Genomic DNA, 21,146 nt, shown 5'->3' with positions numbered 1-21,146 from the left:
GTGGCCACTGGGAGAAGGGCAGAGGCCAAACGACAAGCAGCCTTAGGAGCTGTGGTGGGGGGTGGAGAGGCACTACTTTATTTCCTACTTCTACCCGATTCTAAGTGTCATAGAACTCCACCAGGAGGTTCTAGCCAAGGTCACTGACCACGATAATCTGATCTCCTCCTTTAACACTCACTCTGTTTCAAGAAGGAATTGCATGGGGACAGGAATGGGAGTGGCAGGCTAGTGAGAAGACTATTTTGGAAATCCAGACAGGAGACAGAGGAGTGGAGGGGTGGAGGAGTGGGGAGGTGGAGGAGTGGAGAGGTGGAGGAGTGGGGGAGTGGAGGAGTAGAGGAGTGGGGAGTGGAGGGGTGGAGGAGTGGAAGGCTGGATGGGTAGAGAGGTAGAGAGGTGGGTGGGTGGAGGGGTGGAGGGATGGAGGGGTGGAGGGGTGGAGGGGTGGATGGGTAAAGGGGTGGAGGTGTGGAGGGGTGGAGGGATGGAGGGGTGGAGGGGTGGAGCGGTGGAGGGTGGAGAGGTGGAGGGGTGGAGGGGTGGAGGGGTGGAGGGGTGGAGGGGTGGAGGGGTGGAGGGGTAGAGGGGTGGAGGGGTGGCTGGGTACAGCACACCATTTGGAAGCATCTCTCAGCCCACTTGATAGATTGGTCGTGGGGGTTGGAGAAAAAAGTCAGGGCAACTCCTAGACTAAGGAATGAGCCAACACCTGGAACAGAATAGCAAGCACTCAGTGATGATTACAGAACAATGTGCAAAATGAGGGTAAACAACTCAACATCAGTATCTGGAGCACAACTGCACACCAACCCATCTGGTGCCGATAGAGTGCTCTGGGCCATCAGGAAAGCTGTCAGTGTGGATTCAAGTGCTCCAAGAGGTAGGATTTGAAACTGGACTCAAAAGATGGGTCGTATTGAGCCAGAGAAGTGAACATGAAGGGTGCTTCCAGACTAGAACATAAAAATAAGCCTGCCTGGATTTTAAATTTCTTTTTATTTATTTCTGGTGTAATTTTACCTGATGTGAGTTTGGGGTGGGGAGTGTGGAGACAGCTGTGCTGGGAAAGCAGAGGCTGGAGATATGGTTGTTTGGATCTGAAAACAGGAGCAGCATATGAAGGATCTTGAAAACCAAGCAGTAATTTGGATGCAAAAGCCACAGAGACCCATCCAGGTTCTTGTCCAGGGAAGCAGCATGTCAGCAGCGGGTGATTTATGTCCTGAATTTGGATGGTCTGGGGCTGGAGGTGGGTGCCACAACCTGGTGAGACAGCAAATCGGATAGAATTACAGTCATCCACCTGCTACAGACATTCACCAAACCAACCTCTCTCTGGAAGACAAACAAACAAAGACATGATGCCCAAGCCTGGGCCCCAATGCAGGAGAAACATGGCCATGCCAGAGGCTCTTGGAGCGGGCGAGAGGGGACAGGAGAAGGGGGGCAGGTGCGCAGAGGGAGAAAGCAAGTCAGCCCCAGACAATAAAGAGCCTTTGGCCTGGCTGGTGTGGGTCAGTGGTTGAGTGTCAACCCATGAACCAGGAGGTCACAGTTCCATTCCCCATCAGGGCACATGCCCCGGTTGCGGGCTCGATCCCCAGTAGGACAGGAGGCAGCCGATCAACGATTCTCTCTCATCATTGATGTTTCTATTGCTCTCTCCCTCTCCCTTCCTCTTTCTGAAATCAATAAAAACTTTTTTTTTAAGAGCCCTTGAACAAGACACAAGAGTTTTCAGCTGCAGGTGGCTGGATGCCCTCCCGAGACCAATCTATGTATTTTCCATCTCCTTCAGATTCCAAATTGAAGTCAAATTCTTGGTCTTCCCCAGGGCATTTGCAGCAGCCACGAGGAGAACAGGGACTTACAGATCAGTTATAACCCAACCATAGCCTCAGACTGTGCAGGCAATAGGACATGCTTAGCAGAGAGCAAAGGTGGGGGCGGCTGAGTCCTTTTCCTTTGACATTCACGATGCTGCCAGAACGGGCCCTTCCCCGTCATCTGTATGTGGAAGGAACAGAAAGGGCAGTGGACTCCGGAGAAGGTCTCCCCAGCGGAAAGGAAAGGGCAGAATGGGAGGGGCGGTGGCAGCCTGTGCTGGGAACTTGCCCTCTTACAGCCGGAAGTTGGCTGACTTCTCCAACCAAGGACGTGGGGGGAAGCAGGCCCGGCAGCCAGTCGGCAGCAATAAAAAGCTCGATTCTGCTAAAGGGGCTGGAATGGTTCTAAATGATCGCCATCTGCTCAGGGGCCCAGTGGAGCCTGGCGGGTCAGAATGATTCATGGTCAGGCCGCACCCGGGCTGCAGGGCTGGTTCGCGGAGCAGGCAGTCCTGTGGTGAGACACAGATGGCAGCTTCCTCTCCCCTACTGGTGTTTGAACCATGACAACTAGTGTCAAGAATGCAGTCGCTGGACAAAGAGCCAGGGACCTGGCACGTTCCTTCTCTCCCCACATGCTTTGCCCATACGGTTCTGCAACCCAAGAATGCCACACGTATGCGCGTACACAAACACACCATCAATCATTCAACAACTTATTGAGCATCTCATATGTGTCAGGCATGATGCTAGGGTTTAGGGCCACGAAGATGAGTATGTCAGGGTCCCTGACCTCCAGGGGAAGACAGCTAGGTACACAGTCCCAACTTCTTACAATACGGCCGCATTGTCACCAAGAGAGGTTGGGTGGTTAGAGAAGTTTTACCAAATATGATATATCTGTGCTGTAGCTGGAAGAAAAGAAAGGACTTTCCCAATAATAATTTTTAAAAGTAGTGACAAAGACATTTCCAGAAGAAGCAACAGCACGTAAGGGCTACAACCTCTTGAAAGTCGAAGGAAAAGCTCAGGGATGACCATGGCCAGCAGCAATGCATAGAAGATAAAAGTGGCCGGTCAGTGGGGGCGGATTATGAAAGGCCTTTAGGGGTCTGGGTACCTGAGCAACCAGCAGGGCCTTAGGAACAAATAGATGTTGACATTTGGTGACTAAGGAAGGACCTAGAAATGCCTAGTCATATCCATCAGGTCACGTGTCCCCCCCTTGACATTTTCAAGGGAGTTTGCACACAAGTGGCATGATCATTGGTTGTCAAGCCCTATGTTACCCCGATCCACGACTCACCGGGAGAAGTCTGACTGGAACGTGTGCCTTAGGCTCAAAAACCTGTGTGCAGCCTTCTTTTCTCTCTGGACCAGACAAACGGGCAGGTCTGCCCAAACAATAAGAGGAAAAGAAGGCAATTGTGCCTGAACCCTCCCACTTGCAGGCTTGTTTCGAAAGAGCTGTGGACAGGTCGCCCTCTGGAGGCAGGAGACAGAAGAGCAGCCAACCTGGTGCTGAGGACCTTCAGCCAGGGGACCAAGGAAACAGAACATTATCCTATGTCCCACCTCACAGGTGATATTCCGCCCCCCAGTTTTTCCCTGAGATCCGTCAGTGTGGTCTCTGAAAGAATCCTAGATATAAGCAGGGCTCTTTCTCCAGCTCGGGCACCTGGGGTACCTTGCACTGGGTTGAGTGTGGTTCCTTCCACCGCCCGCATGTGAATTAATCCAACCCCCAGTCTTTCCGGTGTCCCACTGCTCCAAATCGCCAAAGGATGGATAAGATGCACACAGTGTGACTGCACCCAGCACCCAACACAGCTTCAAAATACAGAAGACAGAACTAAAGCATTAGCATTTCCCAAACAAAAGCGAGTCCCAGTCTGAAATATAGCAGAGTGGCAAATACCTAGGCAAGGAGAAAAAAAACGAAATCCTAAACTAATGTAGGAGAAACTTGCTATTGGGCTGACTTGTGCCACCATATGCAAGTCTTATAGAAACTCAAAGTATGAATGGGTCTGAGGCAGGTGACAGAGGCCACCCACGGTAGTGACCTTTAGCTCAGCGACCTGGCCCACTAGCGCTGGGAGAGTGGGGTTGGGTGAAGGGTGGGGCGGGACCATGAAAGCACATTGACTTAGGAGACTAGCAATTCTCAAGAGCATCTCCAAAGGCCAAATGAGAACACTGTCCTCAGGCCCTCAGGTCTCAAGCTTCACTTCCCCAACTGCTGTCTAAACACCTCTTCTCTCTCCAGGTCTCCTACTGCAGCAAGCCTTCACTTAATAATAATAATAATAATAATAATATATATATATATATATATATATATATATATATATAAGCCTAAGTGACTGTTACAATGGAACAACCAGTCACTATGATGAATACTGACCACCAGGGTGCAGATGCTCTATGCAGGAGCTGCCCTCAGCCTGCAGGCCCCAATCTCCTGGTCCCTCCCCGCTGCTGACAGGTTCCAATCGCCTGATCAGGGCCAGGCCCCGGGGCTGGGATTGGGAGCTGGGGATGGGTGGTGGTGGATGTGGGCAGCAGGGACAGAGGAGGCGGGGAGGCAGGGAATCATACTGTGGTGGCATGTGGGATGTTAGGGAAGGAGGAGGGGGGGAGGCGGGGAGGCAGGGAAGCAGGGAACCTGATCAGCCCTGATCACAGGCCAGGCCTAGGGACCCCACCCGTGCACCGATTTCTTGCACCAGGCCTCTAGTATAATAATATAACCAGTCAAACACCCCTTTGCATAAAATTTTCCTTGAGCCTTCTTGCTATGAATAGACTCTTCCCACTGAGAGCTCCTCCAGCCTGTCCTTGTGCCGCTCTCGTAATTGTATATGTGCATAACTTCTTTCTCCTCTTAGAACACAATAAAGTCCTTGAGGTTAGAACAATGAAAATCGGGATTCTCTTTCTTCTTTATATTGGAAAAAAACTCCACACAGTACTCCCGTGGAGTCCAGGGTCACGTTCATAACTCACACTGTTCGTGATGTCGCCCCAGCCAACCCTGGGATAAGAGAGCTGGGGGAGCCAGTACATGCAGGCAGAGCAGGACGCGGCCTGGGTGGCAGTTTGGGGGAATGTCAGGAATTTCCCAATTGTCCTCCAAACTCCCCACCCTGAAATTCTACCATTAACAATATAGTCCAGCCCTAGCCGGTTTGGCTCAGTGGATAGAGCAATGATGACACGAACCTATGACACGCGTGTCAGAGGTGACACGTGAACTCATTTTTTTGGTTGATTTTTCTTTGTTAAATGGCATTTAAATATATAAAATAAATATTAAAAATATAAGTCTTTGTTTTACTATGGTTGCAAATATCAAAAAATTTCTATATGTGACACGGCACCAGAGTTAAGTTAGGGTTTTTCAAAATGCTGACTCGCCGAGCTCAAAAGGTTCGCCATCACTGGGATAGAGCATAGGCCTGCAGACTGAAAGGGTCCTGGGTTCAATTCTGGTCAATGGGCATGTACCTCAGTTGCAGGCTCTTGCAGGAGGCAACCAATCAATGCATTTCTCTCACATCGCTATTTCTCTCTGTCTTTCTCTCTTCCACTCTCTCTAAAAATCAATGGGAAAATATCCTCAGGTGAAGATTTAAAAAAAAAAATGAATACTGTTAAAAAAATGTTTAAAATAATAATAATCATATATTCCAGGTCTTTAATATTTCTCTTTTCCACAGAACCCGTTTTAACGTTTTTTATTTATTGATTTGAGAGATAAAAGGGGAGAGAGAAACATTGATTTTGTTGTTTCATTTCTCTATGGATCGATCTGTTGCTTCTTGTATGTGCCCTGACCAGAGATCAAACCCACAACTTTGGCGTATCAGGACAACGCTCTAACCCACTGAGCGACCCCAGCCAGAGCCCTGCATCTCTCTCTTGAACAAACTCTAAATATCCCATAGAAGGAGAACATCGTAAGTTCTAACTAAACAAGGAATTCACTGGCCATCAGGTGTAAGCCACGTTTTCCAGGAGTGTGACAGTGTGAGTATGTCAAGGACCAGACACTCAGGCAGGGACCCGAGAGTGTAAGCATCCATGAGGTAGAGCTTGTTCGTTTCGTTTACCTCTGTAACCCCAGCACCATATGGAACACAGAAGGTGCTCAATAATGTTTGTCGAAGGAAATGAATGAGTAAGTGAATGAGAAGTCCAGAAGACAGGTATCTCCAAGGGAAGGTCAGAGGGCGGAAAGCAAATTCCCTGGAGGCAGATTGAGTCCTTATTCTTCTTGTATGACCCCATGGTGTCTTGGACAGCCTAAGAAGTGCCCAGGAAATTCACTGGACCTAACATATCTGCAGTTTCTCCGGTGGCTCTGGGCCTGGCCCAGGAAGAGCCCGCCCTGGCAGTCCAAAACTGGGTCTCACCACCAGGGGGCAATGCAGACCAAACACCAGGGTTTTCTTGTCCGAACCCCTGGTGGCTGACTGACAGCAGGGGGCCCCCACGTGCCATTTTGGAGGACTAAATACAGCACTCCGTCCCTGTACACTCATTAAATCACAATCTCCCATATAAGCAGCTTTGTTTCTCAGACCTAAAACAGGGACAATCGCTAAAAAGCCACGCTGAAATCCATGCAATCAACAAAAGCAGTGGCCTGTATCGGGGAAATGGAAAAAGAAAAAGAAAGCTGTGGTGGGCACTGGTTCAGTGTTAGGAACCTCCCCTACGATATTTTTTTAAGCACTGAGATATGACCCCTGAGGAACCTGAAGCATCGTACGGATGATTCATATTTAATTGATCATTAATATGCAAGGAGTCGTGCCTAACAGCTATGAGAAGCGCACAGAACCTTCCTCAGGAACAAGGCCGAGCACTAGACTAGTATCCAGTATTTGGAATCAAACTGGGTCAGGATCTTAGACAGTGGGCTGGCCCCTTCAGTGTTAGATTGTAAAAAGGGGGTGAGAGCAGAAAGCAACATGCCCCAGGTAAGGAAGGGAGCAAAAAGGGAATAGTTACAGAGCCAGGCACGGCCTCCCGCTAGGCATACAGAGTACTGCATTCATTTAACCTCTCCAGGCTAGGCTAGCATTAACACCCACTCCTCACAGGAGAAAGCAGACTTCGAGAGGGATGGCAACACCCTGCTTATTTCATTTGTTCTCTCAGTCAACATTTATTGGGATAGTATTTGGGGCCAGGAACTGTGCTAAGCAACAGGGATCCTGAAAATAGAATGTAATACCTGAGGTGCGTGGGAGAGAGGGACGCAGACATCAATACAATGGAGTGCTGTGCTCAGTGGTAGGGTTATAGCTCAGCTCTCTGTTAAGCCAAGGTCTTTAGTGTAGTACACTTTGCTGCCGTCTACCACACAGCCAACCCCCTTCCTCAGGGCAGGGTCTGTCATGTCCTCTTTGTGTCTCCGGTATTTAGACGAGTACCTTGTACTCCATAAATGACTGAGTGGCCAAACAAATGAAGAGATGGTTAATGGGTGGATAGATGGATAGATGGATGGGTGGAAGGATCTGTAGTAGGCAATTAGACAGGCATGAGCAGAGCAAGGACAGGTATGGAAGGTGCCCAGCAACGGACAATTGTAGGGTGGGACCTCGTCCCCAAGCTGACCTTTTCTCCCCTGGCATGCCAATAGTCATGTGGCAGACCCCCCACATGAGGAGGAGGAGGAGTAAGGGGGCCTCATACAAATCCCATCAAGCCCTTACATGACCACTCCCGTAAGCATTAAGCCCTAGAGATAACATCTAGTCCTCAGTTATGTATGTTTCAGCTCCAGGCCCAGAAACGCAGCCAGGCCAGGCGGGGTGACGCCATAGCTGACATGAGGACCCCCTGCCCTGGTGCAGACCAATGGGTAGAGACCATGACCCTGAAAGGACACACCTGGAAAGCTGATCAATATGCTATTGATCATCCCTAAGACCTCCAGAAAAAATCCCTTCAGGTAAGGGCCCAGCACAGGCTTTTTCTCTTTTGAGCATGCCCATGCCTTTCCCCACCTCCTTCTTTTATTTTATTTTTATTTTTATTTTTTATTTTTTTGCCTCCCGTATGTACCCTGACCAGGGATTGAACTCGCAACTTAGGTATGTGCCCTGACTGGAATTGAACCCGTAGCCTTTGGATGTATGGGGCAATGCTCCAACCAACTGAGCCACCCTGCTGGGGTTTCCCACCCCCTCCTTCTCCTATCTCTCTCTCTCTCTCTCTCTCTCTCTCTCTCTCTCTCTCTCCCCTGCCCCCCTGCTTTACCTTTCTCCCTCTTCTTCCCCCAGTCACATCTTCTCTGCCTTTCTCTCTCCTAAGCTCAAAGACCCCTTCTTTTGACTCTAACTTGTTTCCTGAGCCCACACAACCCAGCTGGCTCACTTCTCCTACAGCTCACTTCTACCTCTGTGACTTTTAAATAAACTTTTATTTATACAGGGTGTCCCCAAAAATGTATACATACTTTAACAGCTGATAGCTTAATCTGGAAAATGAAATGTATTTTAGCACTGTCTCTATAATTATTCAAAGTGTGTATATACATTTTTGAGGACAACCTATATTTGAGTCTTGGTTCTGAATTCTTTCTTAGCCAGAACTCAAGTGCCCAGGTTGCTGAACCAAGGTCTAAATAACATTCTGGTGTCATTTCGCCGCTAACAGATCAATGAATGAGTGAATGAACAAATGGGTGGATCCTGGAGACCGTGGGTCAAAAGGAGAAGGAAATGAAGGAATAGTCGGTGAGACTGAATATGTGTTACTGTATTTTCATTATCTGCACAGATATTTGAGTTCTTTAGTGTGTTGTAAACACCTTGGGAGCAAGGGACTTTCCCGGTGTGTTTTCTGTCACCTGCAGAGCCTCGCACAGTGTCAGGTGCCCTCCAGGTGCTCGGTAATGAAATGGTATTTTCCATGTATGACTTTGTTCTCTTTCATAATCCTCTGGACAACTTGGGGGGTGGGAGTGGGATAGGGTTCTTCTACCTTTTCATGCAAAGAGGAAGAATAAGTCACAAAAAGCAAAGTGGGCATCTGAACTCTGGGCCTCGGAGACGGCCCCCCCACCCAGCCCCCCCTGGGGCAAATCAGTGAGCGAGCTGGGGCCTTTAGAAGAGGCCCCGGAGGTCCCAGACCTGAGGCTGAGGAGAACTCACCGTTGGGCGTGGTGGAAAGCCCCTCCTGGGCGTCTGTGACCTGAAGGCATGCACAGGCATCCTCCAGCGGGATAAGCAGGCCCCACTGCCAAAGAGGGGACTGCTGGGAGCAGCGGCGCCACCCTGGAAGATGGGGGGAGGGAGCAAGGAGAGCCCATCCTCCAAGGAGGGGCCTTGGCAGAGCAGTAAGTGTGTCTCCCCACATGCAGCCCAGCAGCTCTGAGAATGTGCCCCTCATGTCCTCTGCTGCCTCCCTGGTCCGGCGGGAGCTAAGACAGAGGGAAGCCTGAGGAGTCTCACCCTGGGGACAGGGCCTGCAGGAGGCAAGAGTCAGACCCTGGGTGTCTGAGGTGCTGATTTTTGCCCCAGCTCTCTAACTACTAGGCCGGAATTCCTTTGTGGCCCCACCTCTTTCTCTGCGCCTCAGTTTCCTAGTCTCTGAAATGCTGTCATCGAGAAAATTACATGTGTTACGAAAGTACCTGACAGTGCCAGCACATATGTATTCAGTAAATATCTTCCCTTCATCTCTTAATGCTGTTCCTCAGTTTACCCATGAGTGACATGAGAACAATAGCCCCCATGCCAGTACTGTCTTGGGCATATTACAAGAACAAAATGAAAGAATAGATGTAGAGGCATCATAATGTTCATGGATAAAAATGCAAAAGCAGCCCGGCCAGTGTGACTCAGTGGTTGAGCATCAACCTAGGAACCAGGAGGTCACGGTTTGATTCCCAGTCAGGGCACATGCCAGGGTTGTGGGCTCAGTCCCCAGGGGGGGCCATGCAGGAGGCAGTCAATCAATGGTTCTCTCTCATCATTGATGTTTCTATCTCTCTCTCACTCTCCCTTCCTCTCTCCGAAATGAATAAAAACTTTTTTTAATGCAAAAGCAAGGTTAAATTAACACCGAAGAGCCATCCAGCTAACCCAAATCCTCCCAGGTAAAAGTATGTGAGAGGCATTTCCTTCAGTCCCACCCGACCTGCCTTGTGCCCAGCAGCTCTCTGCTGCAGTGCTGCCCCCCAGCCTCCCCCACTGCCCCGCCCAGTGGAACCTGCACCATTTCCTCCAGGTGCTCAAAGGCTGCTCCAGCCTCCACAGCTGATGGGCCTAGAGATAAGGAGCCAACAGCATGCTGCCGCCTGCCCAGTGACAGAAAAGGGGACCCACTGGCCCCTCGATGTCCTGTAAATGCTCCTCCAGGGGAGCTGCCCAAATATGCCCCTTTTGTGGAGCCCCCCCTCCCCCCAAGAAAGCCCACTTGGCAGAGTGAACTCCTCCGGTCAGTGACAGGCACAGTGGAAAGAGGCTGGACCCGGAGTGGGGTGGGAGCCAGAAGCCAGGTCTATGTCTGAATTAGAATCCCATATGACCTTGAACCCATTCCTCATCTAGACCTTGGTTTCTTCATGTTCAAGGTGGTGATTGTCTTGAGGCTTAAATAAGGAAATATGAATATGGGCTGTAGAATAGTATCTGGACAAGAGTTGACTCCAATAAATGTGCTAAATAAAAGGATGGGAGAATGACCCACAATCTCAGTAGAGAGCTCAGCTTCGGGGCAAGCTGGAGGTGGCTCCAGTAAGCCACAGTTTTCAGCTGGCTGGAGCAGCATACCTGCCCATGCTCCCTAGAAAAAAAGGGGGAGAATCTTTCCCTGAAGCTTGGGGCAGGGAAGGGGCAGGTGAGTGTGAATAGGGAAAATGGGAAAAGGAAAATCCCAAAGCTCATGGCCAAAACAATATATATATTTTGCCACAATCTCCATATATATATATGCCTAAGCCACTGAATGACCTAACTACCGGTCTACCGGTCGCTATGATGTGCAATGACCACCAGGGGGCAGAGGCTCAATGCAGGAGCTGTCCCCTAGTGGCCAGTGTGCCCCCACACTGGGAGTGCCGTTAAGCTGACCAATGGGCACCAGATGCAGGGCTCACGGCTGGTGAGAGCTACTGCGGTGGCACAAGCCTCTGGATGGGGACTGACAGGGCACCAGCACGCAGCAAGCACAGCGAGGCCAGGATGAATGGAAGCGGGAGTGGCAAGCAGGAGCAGCAGGCAGTGTTGGACGGGTTTCACCCCATCCCCACAGGTCACACCGAGGGACGCCACCAGTGCACGAATCCATGCACCAGGCCTCTAATTTAAAAATAAAAGCCATGCCTTCTCAGGACCCTTCCATGGCTCCCCCTTATCCAGATCAGAATTCCTCAGGCAGCACGCTGAGGAGTTGGCTTGATTCAGTCTAACTTCCCACCCAATTTTGGCCTCGCCTCACCCTACCCCTCACCTTCTCTGGACTGTTCCACTCACGGGTACCTGGATAGGCTTCGCACACCTTCCCTCCCCGTTCCATGTGTGCTCAAAGTGAACCCTCAAGCCCCCGCAGTGCCCACTCACCCTCACTTGAGCCCACAGGGATCTCTCCCTTCCCTGAGCTCAGCACTTGCTACTCATTTTGCCTTTTTTTGTGTCACTTTTCAAATATCAAACTAAGTCTTTGCAACTAGACTGTGAGCTCCACTGGGACAAGAATGTGTGTTTGTTTGTATTTGCATTTATATGTAAATATCTATACAGCCCTAACTGGTTTGGCTCAGTGGATAGAGCGTCCACCCTTGGACTGAAGAGTCCTGTGTTCAATTCCAGTAAAGGGTGCTGGGGTCCAACCCCAGCAGGTCCAGGGGTCCCCAAAGGTGTGGACGTAGTCGGCGAAGAAGGAATGACACGGAGACAGCGTTCAGTTGATCAGCAGCCTTGCCAGGATCTCTAGCCACAATCTCCAGCCAAGTTCTGTCTAGGATCTCCAGCCAAGTTCTGTCTAGGATCTCCAGCCAAGTTCTGTTCAGGATATTCAGCAAAGTTCTGGTTAGGATCTCCAGCCAGGTTCTGTGTCCATGTTCTCTTGCTAGGTTCTCCAGGTTCTCCAGCCAGGTTCTGTAGCCATGTTCCCTCGCTAGGTTCTCCAGCCAGGTTCAGTCACCGGGTTCTAGTCAGGTTCTCTTGCCATGTTCTATCCAGGTTCTGTAGCCAGGTTCTGTCTCTAGGTTCTTCAGCCAGGTTCTCTTGCTAGGTTCTGTCTCTAGGTTCTGTGGCCAGTTTCTGTCCAGGATCTTTTGCCATGTTCTCTCGCTAGGTTCTGTCTCTAGGTTCTGTGGCCAGTTTCTGTGTCTAGGTTCTGTGTGTAGGTTCTGTCTTCTAAGTTCTGTGTCTTGCTATCTTGTTACATCTGTATTTATACCAGTTGATTCAATCCTATCAATCTCTATTACAAAGGTTAGGGCGTTTCTTATCTCCATTCCAGGGAGTAAAGATTATGTAGCTTAAGCATGATTGTTCATAGTTAAAGTGATTAATTACCTGCCTGGCACTTAGTTGAGGGGTTTTATTCCCTCCCTAACTTCAGGGGAAAATCCCTACCTGGGGAAACAACCTTTCTCAGAGAGGAGACCTTGGTTAAAACACATAGTGCCAAGAAGGTGAGAAAACATATTAAGAACAGTATGCCATATATGCCAGGTCCTTTGAAATAGCAAGGATGGACTGGCTCCCAGCACAAGGGCATGTGCCTTGGTTGCAGGCCTGATCCCTAGTAAGCAGCATGCAGAAGGCAGCTGATCAATGTTTCTCTCTCATGGATGTTTCTAACTTTCTATTCTTCTCCCTTCCTCTCTGTAAAAATCAATAAAAAAAATTTTTTTTTTTTATCGTCTAAAGTTTTACATATGTCTCCTTTCTCTCTGACCCCTCCCCCTGCCCCCAGCCATTCCCACCCCAGGCAAGCCCCCGCTGCCCCAGTGTCTGTGTCCATTATGCTAATATGCATGCAAACAAGTCCTTTGGTAGCTCTCTACCCCCCCCCCCTCCTCCCGCCTCCCCTGCCATTTGTCTCTGGATCTATTTTTGTTCATCAAATTATGTTGATCATTATATCCCACATATGAGTGAGATCATGTGATATTTATCTTTCTCCGACTGGTTTATTTTGCTTAGGATAATGCTCTCCAGTTCCATCCATGCTGTTGCAAATGGTAAGAATTCCTTCTTTTTTATAGCGGCATAGTATTCCATTGTGTAGATGTACCACCGTTTTTTAATCCACTCATCTGCTGATGGGCATTTAGGCTGTTTCCAAATCTTAGCTATTGTAAATTGTGCTGCTATGAACATAGGGGTGCATATATCCTTTCTAATTGGTGTTTCTGGTTTCTTGGTATATATTCCTATAAGTGGGATTACTGGGTCAAATGGGAGTTCCATTTTTAACTTTTTGAGGAAACTCCATACTGCTTTTCACACCAGCAGTGCACAAAGGTTCCTTTTTCTCCACATCCTCACCAGCACTTGTCATTTGTTGATTTGTTGATGATAGCCATTCTGACAGGTGCGAGATGGTACTTCATTGTTGTTTTGATTTGCATCTCTCGGATGATTAGTGACTTTGAGCAAAAAGTATTTTTAAATAAATAAATAAACATAAATATGTATATATTTAAGAATATTGATCCATCTATTCATATTTATGTTTATATTTATATCTATATCCAGATAAGGCAGGTAATATATTGATGATAGAGATAGAGACAGAGACAGACAGAATGGCCACAGGAACACCCTCTCTGATCCTGTATGCACGCTCCATTAAATGAGACTTTGCTCACCCCTCAAGAAATGGAGTCTTTACGTCTCTTTTCCTTGAATCTTGGCTGGCCCTGTGACTTGCTTTGATAACTAAACTGGACAATAGAATATGGCAGATGTGACATGCCATGGTTTCCTAGTCTAAGTCTCACAGATTCCACCCTTGCTCTCTTAGATAAGAATTCTGCCACCGCCTTCTTGAGGATGGGAGACCGTGTGGAGAGAGAAGCCTGAATAACAGCCGGCACAACCACCAGACGTGTGGGTGAGGCCATCTTTGACACCCAGACCCAGCCAAGCCACCATGTGACTGCAACCACCTTAGTGACCTCTGGGGAAAGTACCAAGTGTGGCACCATCTGAGAGTCTTCCACTTCTTGTCAGGATCTTCCAGAGCTGAGCCCAGCACAAATTGTTGATCCACAGACTTGGGAGGAAATAGAATGGTTGTTTATTTGTCCACAAAATTTTGGGGTAATGATAGCAAAAACGATAATATGTGTTTGTGTCTTCATGTGTCCATGTGAATAACTGGATGCCATGGACATATTAGCATCAGAATTAAAGTGAATAAATGAATGAGCAGAAGAGTGCAAAACCTTAACACACTCCACTTCTAGATTCTGCCTATGTAATCCATCAATATATTTTCTAGAGGTTTTTTCAATGTTTTTATTGAATTCAGAGAAAGAAAAGGAGAGGGAGAGATAGAAACATAATTAATCGGCTGCCTTCTGCATGGCCCTTACTGGGGATCAAGCCTGCAATCAGAGCATGTGTCCTGACCAGGAATCGAACCATGACCTCCTGGTTCATAGATCAACATTCAATCACTGAGCCACACTGGTAGGGCTATAATCCATTAATACAGAATTTGTTCAGTGGAATTGACTTTACTCCTCTCTCATTTCTCTCAGCAAGAGAAAAAAGTAACCAGGGTGTGGAAGAAATTCAGGGAGTTCTTAGGAATGCCAAGGATGTAGAACAAGGGCCCAACCCACTGGTTTTTCTTTGATGCACAGAAGGCTCCATGGTGTGGGGTCAGGGAAGTGAACTGGAAGCCAGGCAATAAATGCTTGAGGCCTGGTTTTACCACTCGTTATGTCCTTGAGCATGGTCAGTTTCCTTTCTCTGGGCCTCAGTTTCGATAGCCCCAAGGCATCTCTCATCTCCAGCATTCCTAGATTGTTGGTGAGAATGTGTCAACCTTTTCATTCACCCCGTGTTCCTTTGAGGATTAGTTTACAGAAAGCAGTAGGATAAGGACAGGGACTGTCTGTTTCTTTGGGGTCAGAAAATAGGATTTAGGAAAGGGTGTTGAGGCCCCTGAGATTACACTGCAAAGCAGGAGGTGAGCTAGAGTTAGGGGATACGCACAACAGTTGCATTTGGATGGCCCAGGACACCTGGGTTACACTGGGTCTCAGATCTACCATGTCTCCTGTGATCGGACCAGCATCTAGAATTCACAGGAGATGATGTTGTACAAGATGACCCTGAGAGGACCTAGTGATAGCTGTGGGAAAAGGTGATATTAAGTCTGACTGGATGCATCCTCTGCCCTCCATCGTTTGCCACCAATTTCTGATGATGATCATGGCAGCCTTTCAGTAAGGTCTACCATCCCAGCCACCTTACCCTGAAGGCATTAGCCGTCTCATTTTAAATGTGAAAAAATCACAGGTTGGAATGGTGACTTAATTTACCCAATGCCACATAATTAGGAAATTCAAAGCCAAGAAATAGACCCTAATGTATTTGATTCCAAAACTCACTATCTTCCTCACCATATCACACAGTTCGTGGCATTGGTAGTCTATTTCCTGCCAGGGTCCTCTTCTAGAGCTGGGCCAGGGAGGGGAAGGACTTTGCACAGAACACATAGCACCCAGGTCACAGGCTGCTCTGAAAACTGAGGTGGCTATGAGCAGGCCATCTTATATGACTTTTTATATCCACTTTGGGTAGAGCCTGGACTGGATCTGCTTCATCCCAACTTCTATCTCTAGAAAATTGAGATGTTGTATAATCCAGTGAATAACAATTAATACATGGCTACAGAAGCATGGAGCCCTGTCTGGAGCCTAAGATGTGGCTTCATTACCTCCTCCCCAGTCAGAGGATCACTGCCCATTGAGCACATGTACAGGGAAATATAGGATGTGTTCTCCAATCTGATGGAGCTTAACTTCTAGTCAACATAAAAATAAACATAGAATGCTGAGCTTTGTGGTATCAACTTACAGTACAACAACAGGGAAAGAAAGATTGTTAAGGACTAAAGGGCAAAGAGGTTCCCTGGGAAAAATGGAATCTGAGCTGAGCCTTGAAGAAAAATGACTTTGGAAGAGAGAAGAACTGTGGGAACAGCATGAGCAAAAGCTTGGGTGGGAAATGACAAGGTTTATGTAGAGACAGTGAGAAGATAAACCTCTATGGGGCCTGGGGCCTGGGAGAGAAGATGGTGAACGGCCCCAGAGTGGGCCAAAAAGCCAGAGGTCAGCAAAAGGGAGACATCTGGCACCCAGGCCCTATCCACCCATCCATCTCACTTTCTAGAAGACTGAAGCCACACAAACCGACAGACAAACATATGCATGTGAGTGTGGACATGACACACACACACACACACACACACACACACACACTACTGTGTATTTGTTCCTGCCAGAAACCAGCCTGTGAGATTGTTGTGGATTCCAGAGGAGGGGGGTGGGGCTAAGATAGCAGATTGTTGAGACTCTAATTACATATCTTTGAGGTGGAAATTTAGTAAAACCACAGACTTGGAACAACATAAAAGTGCATAAAACAGCCTCATCCGTTTATTACGCAAAGGAATTGCTCATTTACAGAGTTTGGATTACAGTAGAGAGCTTATCAAGCAAAAAGATGGAGCTTTATGGAATCCCGTAAGCACCAGCGTGTTCTCATCAGGAAGAGCACACCTGTTGGGTGGAGCCTAACCAATGCAGGTGGCAGGTCCCCCACCGCTGAGGGGTGCCCCACAGTGCCACCTACCTCCAGGAGGGATGAGCAAGATCAAGGGCCCAGAGAAGCTAGCTGAGAAAACAACTGCCTAGAGCAATTCTGAGTCCATAGAGGGAAGGGTCCACTGGGGAGCCACTTATTATAAAACCAAATGATATACATATTGTCATATTGGGACAAAGGACTTAATATATGTGCTGCCAAAGCTGGCACCACAAAGGACTTAGAAAAGGGAGATGATAGAAGTTATTGGCTTATGCACTAACAGAGCCATCTATTTGTGATTCAAGGAATCCCCTGAAACTGGATCCCCCAATTTAAAAAATCTTGATTCTAACTCACCTTAGTTTTTCTGCATTTTATTATCTACTTGCCCTTTCCTTTACATTAAAATTGCTTTGGGGCCCTGGCCAGTGTAGCTCAATGGTTGAGCATCGACCTATAAACCAGGAGGTCACAGTTCCATTCCCGATCAGGGCACATGCCCAGGTTGCGGGCTTGATCCCTAGTAGGAGGTGTGCAGAAGGCTGCCGATCAATTATTCTCTCTCATTATTGATGTTTCTATCCCTTTCTTCCTCTCCCTTCCTCTCTGAAATCAATAAAAAGATTTTTAAAGTTGCTTTGGGGAATGATTAAGTCTGAAAATAGCAAGTCACAAAGTGTGTCCTGTGGAGTATCAGTTTACAAGGAAAACTATTTGGCAGTTAAATTAAATATGTACATTTGGGAAATTTCAAATTAAATTCACATTCCATAACATGGCCCTTGGAATGTATTGTGAACATTAACATTAACGTGTTAAAGGCTCTGGGAAGTTTGTAATAAATACATTTAAATGTAAATTTGTTTAACTTAGCATTTCTAAAATTGAAGTAATCAAGAAATCTGGGTGGGTTTTTTGGGGGAGGATGAGGGGTGTTTTTATTTACAAAACACCAATTATTATCCTGAAGAACAAGTGGTTTATAAAACAAGCCTGGCTGGTTTTTTCACTTTCCGTCATTGGATGTAAATTTGAAAATTGTTCTGTGATTTTTCAAGACCTTTTGCTTGATCCTTTTGTTTGAGTGCATCCTGGTCAAGCGCCATCCTGACCCCCTTACACAGAGTTGTACTACTTACCCGTAAAGTGATTGGATTAGCAGGTTTCTGGGTGGAACCACATTCTCTGGGACTTAAAAAGGCCTGCCCTGGTGCCCAGAGAGGGAAAGGGAATCCCAGTGCCCTGGTCAGGGCCACTCTGCCACATCTGGGTACAAAAGAGAAGACAGATTTGAGTGTCCTATGTAGGTTTAAAAATAATGGGGACACTGGATACAACCCAAAGGCTGTCAACAGGTAAGTGGAAAAATAAACTCGTATATCCACCTCCAGAGAATGAACCCTAGAGAGTAAAGTGATGTGGTCTAGATTGTATGGACAACTAATACAGAGCTAAGACTGAAGTTCAGGCCTTTTGCTTCATATCCAGGGTAACTCCTAAGGCACCAGTATGTCTCCCATGAGCACCCATTTGGCTCCAAGCTGAGGGTGGGAAAGGGATGATTTTGTTTCTGGAAGCTTCTTGTGCTGGACTAGGCTTATCATAATAATGGCCACTAGAGTCTGGACTTTAGGGGCATGATCTCGAATACCTGTAACAATAGTCGACATTCTCGAAGGGCTTACTATGGGCCAGCCACTAGTCTTAGCATTTAAACGTATTAACTTCTTTAGTCCTCCCAACAAGCGAGGTCTTTCGGAATCCCAAAGCCCAAAAGGAGAGCTGGGAGTGAAAACGGCTCTTTGGACACCCCACCCCCCACCCCCACCGAATGCCTCTGAGTAATTTAAAGCTCCAGTGGAATTTGACAAGGTCCACCTAGGCTGGGAATGGGATAACCACAAAGGACAGTTGTCTATCCAAAACCCAGCTGCTGGCCAATTAGCTGGGAGCCTCCCAAAGCCAAATCTTTGGATGTACCCACAGACAGAGACACGGATGGTCAATTAGCCATTCCAGCTCACTGCTGTGGTTTCTGGCCAGAAGAGCCGGCAGATGTGCGTCGGCAGTTGTGCCGGCCAGGGTGCAGACGTGGGACAAATCTCTCTGGCAGGCTGCTATTCCGAGACAAGGAGGGACAGAGAGGAGAAGAGCCGCTTGGGCCATCCATGTGAACAGCTCAGATTCTAAGGACTGCTGGCTGGGTCCCAGGGGCCCTGGCTCACCACTCATTACAGGCTGGAGAACAGTGGGCGGTAATTAACCATCATCCAACGGCATCAATTAAAGCCAAGGAAAGGTCTCGGTGGGACACACCGACTCAGAGAGGGGGTGCAGAAGGAGGGGACGGCCATCTCTTCTGGGCCTGTGGAGACAGAACGTGCTAGGGGATGCCACAGGGGATCAAAGGGGACTGGAATTTCCTTTGCCTCTGCCACTCCCTTGGTAATGATAGCTCTTATTTGGGGAAAGGCAGATGTGAGGATTTAGGCTCTGGCGAGGGTGTATTTTGAGGTCACACCCTGGGTTGCTGGACCAGGTATTTAGAGGAGGCCGAACAGTCTGCTGCTTGTGTGGACTTGGCGCGTGCAGAGAACAGAAGTGCCCCCTCTCGCTTGTGAGGAGACTAAGGAAGCAGCAAAGAGCGCTGCCCAGGAACCTTGAGACCTGAGGCCCCAGGACGCTCTGCCACTGCTTTGCTAGGTGCCTGGATGAACCCTTTAACCTCACTGTGTCTGAGAGCCCTCTTTTCCCAAGAAGGATGGCGCTACATGTCTGTCCTTCTCCATGGGCTATTGTGAGACTCAAATAGGACAAGACACACAGAAGCATTCTGAAAAGTGCTATTTCTTTGTTTTTAAAGTGAAAGTATATTTTTTACTATATTTTATTGACTTTAGAGAGAAAGGGAGAGGGAGAGAGATGGAAACATCAGTAATGAAAGAGAATCATTGGTCGGCTGCCTCCTGCACGCCCCACACTGGGAATGGAGCCCGCAATCCAGGCATGTGCCCTGACCGGGAATTGAACCGGTGACCTCCTGATTCATAGGTCGATGCTCAACCACTACCACACCAGCTGGACTGAAAAATGCTATTTTGGTAGTAGGGACAGAAAGTGCTGATGACTGAGAGCCAAGAGGAGCCACTCAACCACCAGCCATCTACGGGAAACGGGGAAAGTCGTCATAAAACTCTAATAGTGCCCTCAGCCCTGAGTCATGAAGTTTTTTTGCAAATCTAACCAAAGTGATGGCCCCATGGCCCCATAAAAATGCCCAAGAAAGCAATAATGTTTGCTCATGACCTCAGGAGCTTCTGGGCCCTCGAGGTCTATTTGTGGGCCTCCCACAAATCCCTAGACCCCTGGTGGAAGGTTTCTGCCCCAGGAACAGGAGCTGGACAGCAGCAGCCAGACCTTGGTAACATACCTGGACAAAGAACGCCTCAATGTCAATGCGGACCATTCCAGGCGGACGGAAAGTGAGGAAATATATTGTTTCTTATACTTAGTGGGACCATATGAAAGTCCTATGGCACATGGTCTGTTCCTCAAGCAGTACGGTAGGGTAACCTGCAGTCCTTCCCTAAACATCTTCTGAGCTGTCACTGTGCCTCTCCAGGTTACCCTTCCATATGTTCCCAGCTACTTCCTGGCTTTCAGAAAGCCATCAGAATCTCTGGCACAGACAGCCACCCCTGCTGTTCTCCGCCTAGCCGAGGATTGATTTCCTTTTTATATCTTTGCTGCCACTTCAGTGGGGTTGGGAAGCAGGGGAGGCAAACACGTGAACTCAGGCTGGAGCCAGAAGCTCCTCGTTTTTTTAGATTATGTAAACCTCCACCAGCTCCCCTCAGTTGGGAGGCGCCACCTTGGTTGCTTTTGCAGCGTCATGTCGGGCCGCCCACCTCCTTGTCCCTCCACAGCCCCTGAGTGCCAGCGTCCACGCACAGCGCCATCCCCGCCATCCTGAGCCAGGGCGCAGCGGGGCGGGGCGGCAGCAGCCAGGACTCGGTTGATTCACCTTGAGCAGAAGTGGCTCAACACCCCAGGGACCATTCCCAGCAGTGAGCATGTCCCCTGTGGCTGAGATGACTGATTGACCAGGGTGCTGTCCTGGGAGACGGTATGGCCTCTGGTCTTTGGGTGGGCACTTATTTTGTGCCCAGGTATATGGGCCTGCACCCTAGAGGCAGCACAGCCAAAGGTCCAGAATGCAGGGGCTCACTAGCTGTGTGACATTGAACAAATTCCCTAACCTTTCTGTGCCTTAGCATCATCCACTGTAAAATGGGGACAATAGTAATACTCACTCCATATGGCTGGTATAAAAATTAAATGGTTTAATACGTATGAAGTGCTTAGAACAATGTCTAGTAAGGGTAGTAAGCACTCAATAAACACCAAAGCAGAACCAATAGGATGTGGGGGGGGGGGGGCGGGGGGAAGGAATTGGCTCACGTGGTTGTGAGGGCTAGCAAATCTGAATGCTACAGAAACTAGGGGGTGGGTGAGG

The 21,146-nt window shown here is 48.4% G+C and overlaps 1 pseudogene; it reads left to right on the top strand.

Annotated features, from left to right (window-relative positions):
- LOC118658559 overlaps positions 1-20,357 on the top strand; it is a 43,217-nt pseudogene extending 22,860 nt beyond the window's left edge.
- The last annotated feature ends 789 nt before the right edge of the window (positions 20,358-21,146 follow it).

The sequence above is a fragment of the Myotis myotis genome, unplaced genomic scaffold (assembly GCF_014108235.1).
Source record: "Myotis myotis isolate mMyoMyo1 unplaced genomic scaffold, mMyoMyo1.p scaffold_m19_p_6, whole genome shotgun sequence".
Taxonomy (NCBI): Eukaryota; Metazoa; Chordata; class Mammalia; order Chiroptera; family Vespertilionidae; genus Myotis; species Myotis myotis.
This window is presented reverse-complemented; position numbering and strand designations above follow the sequence as displayed.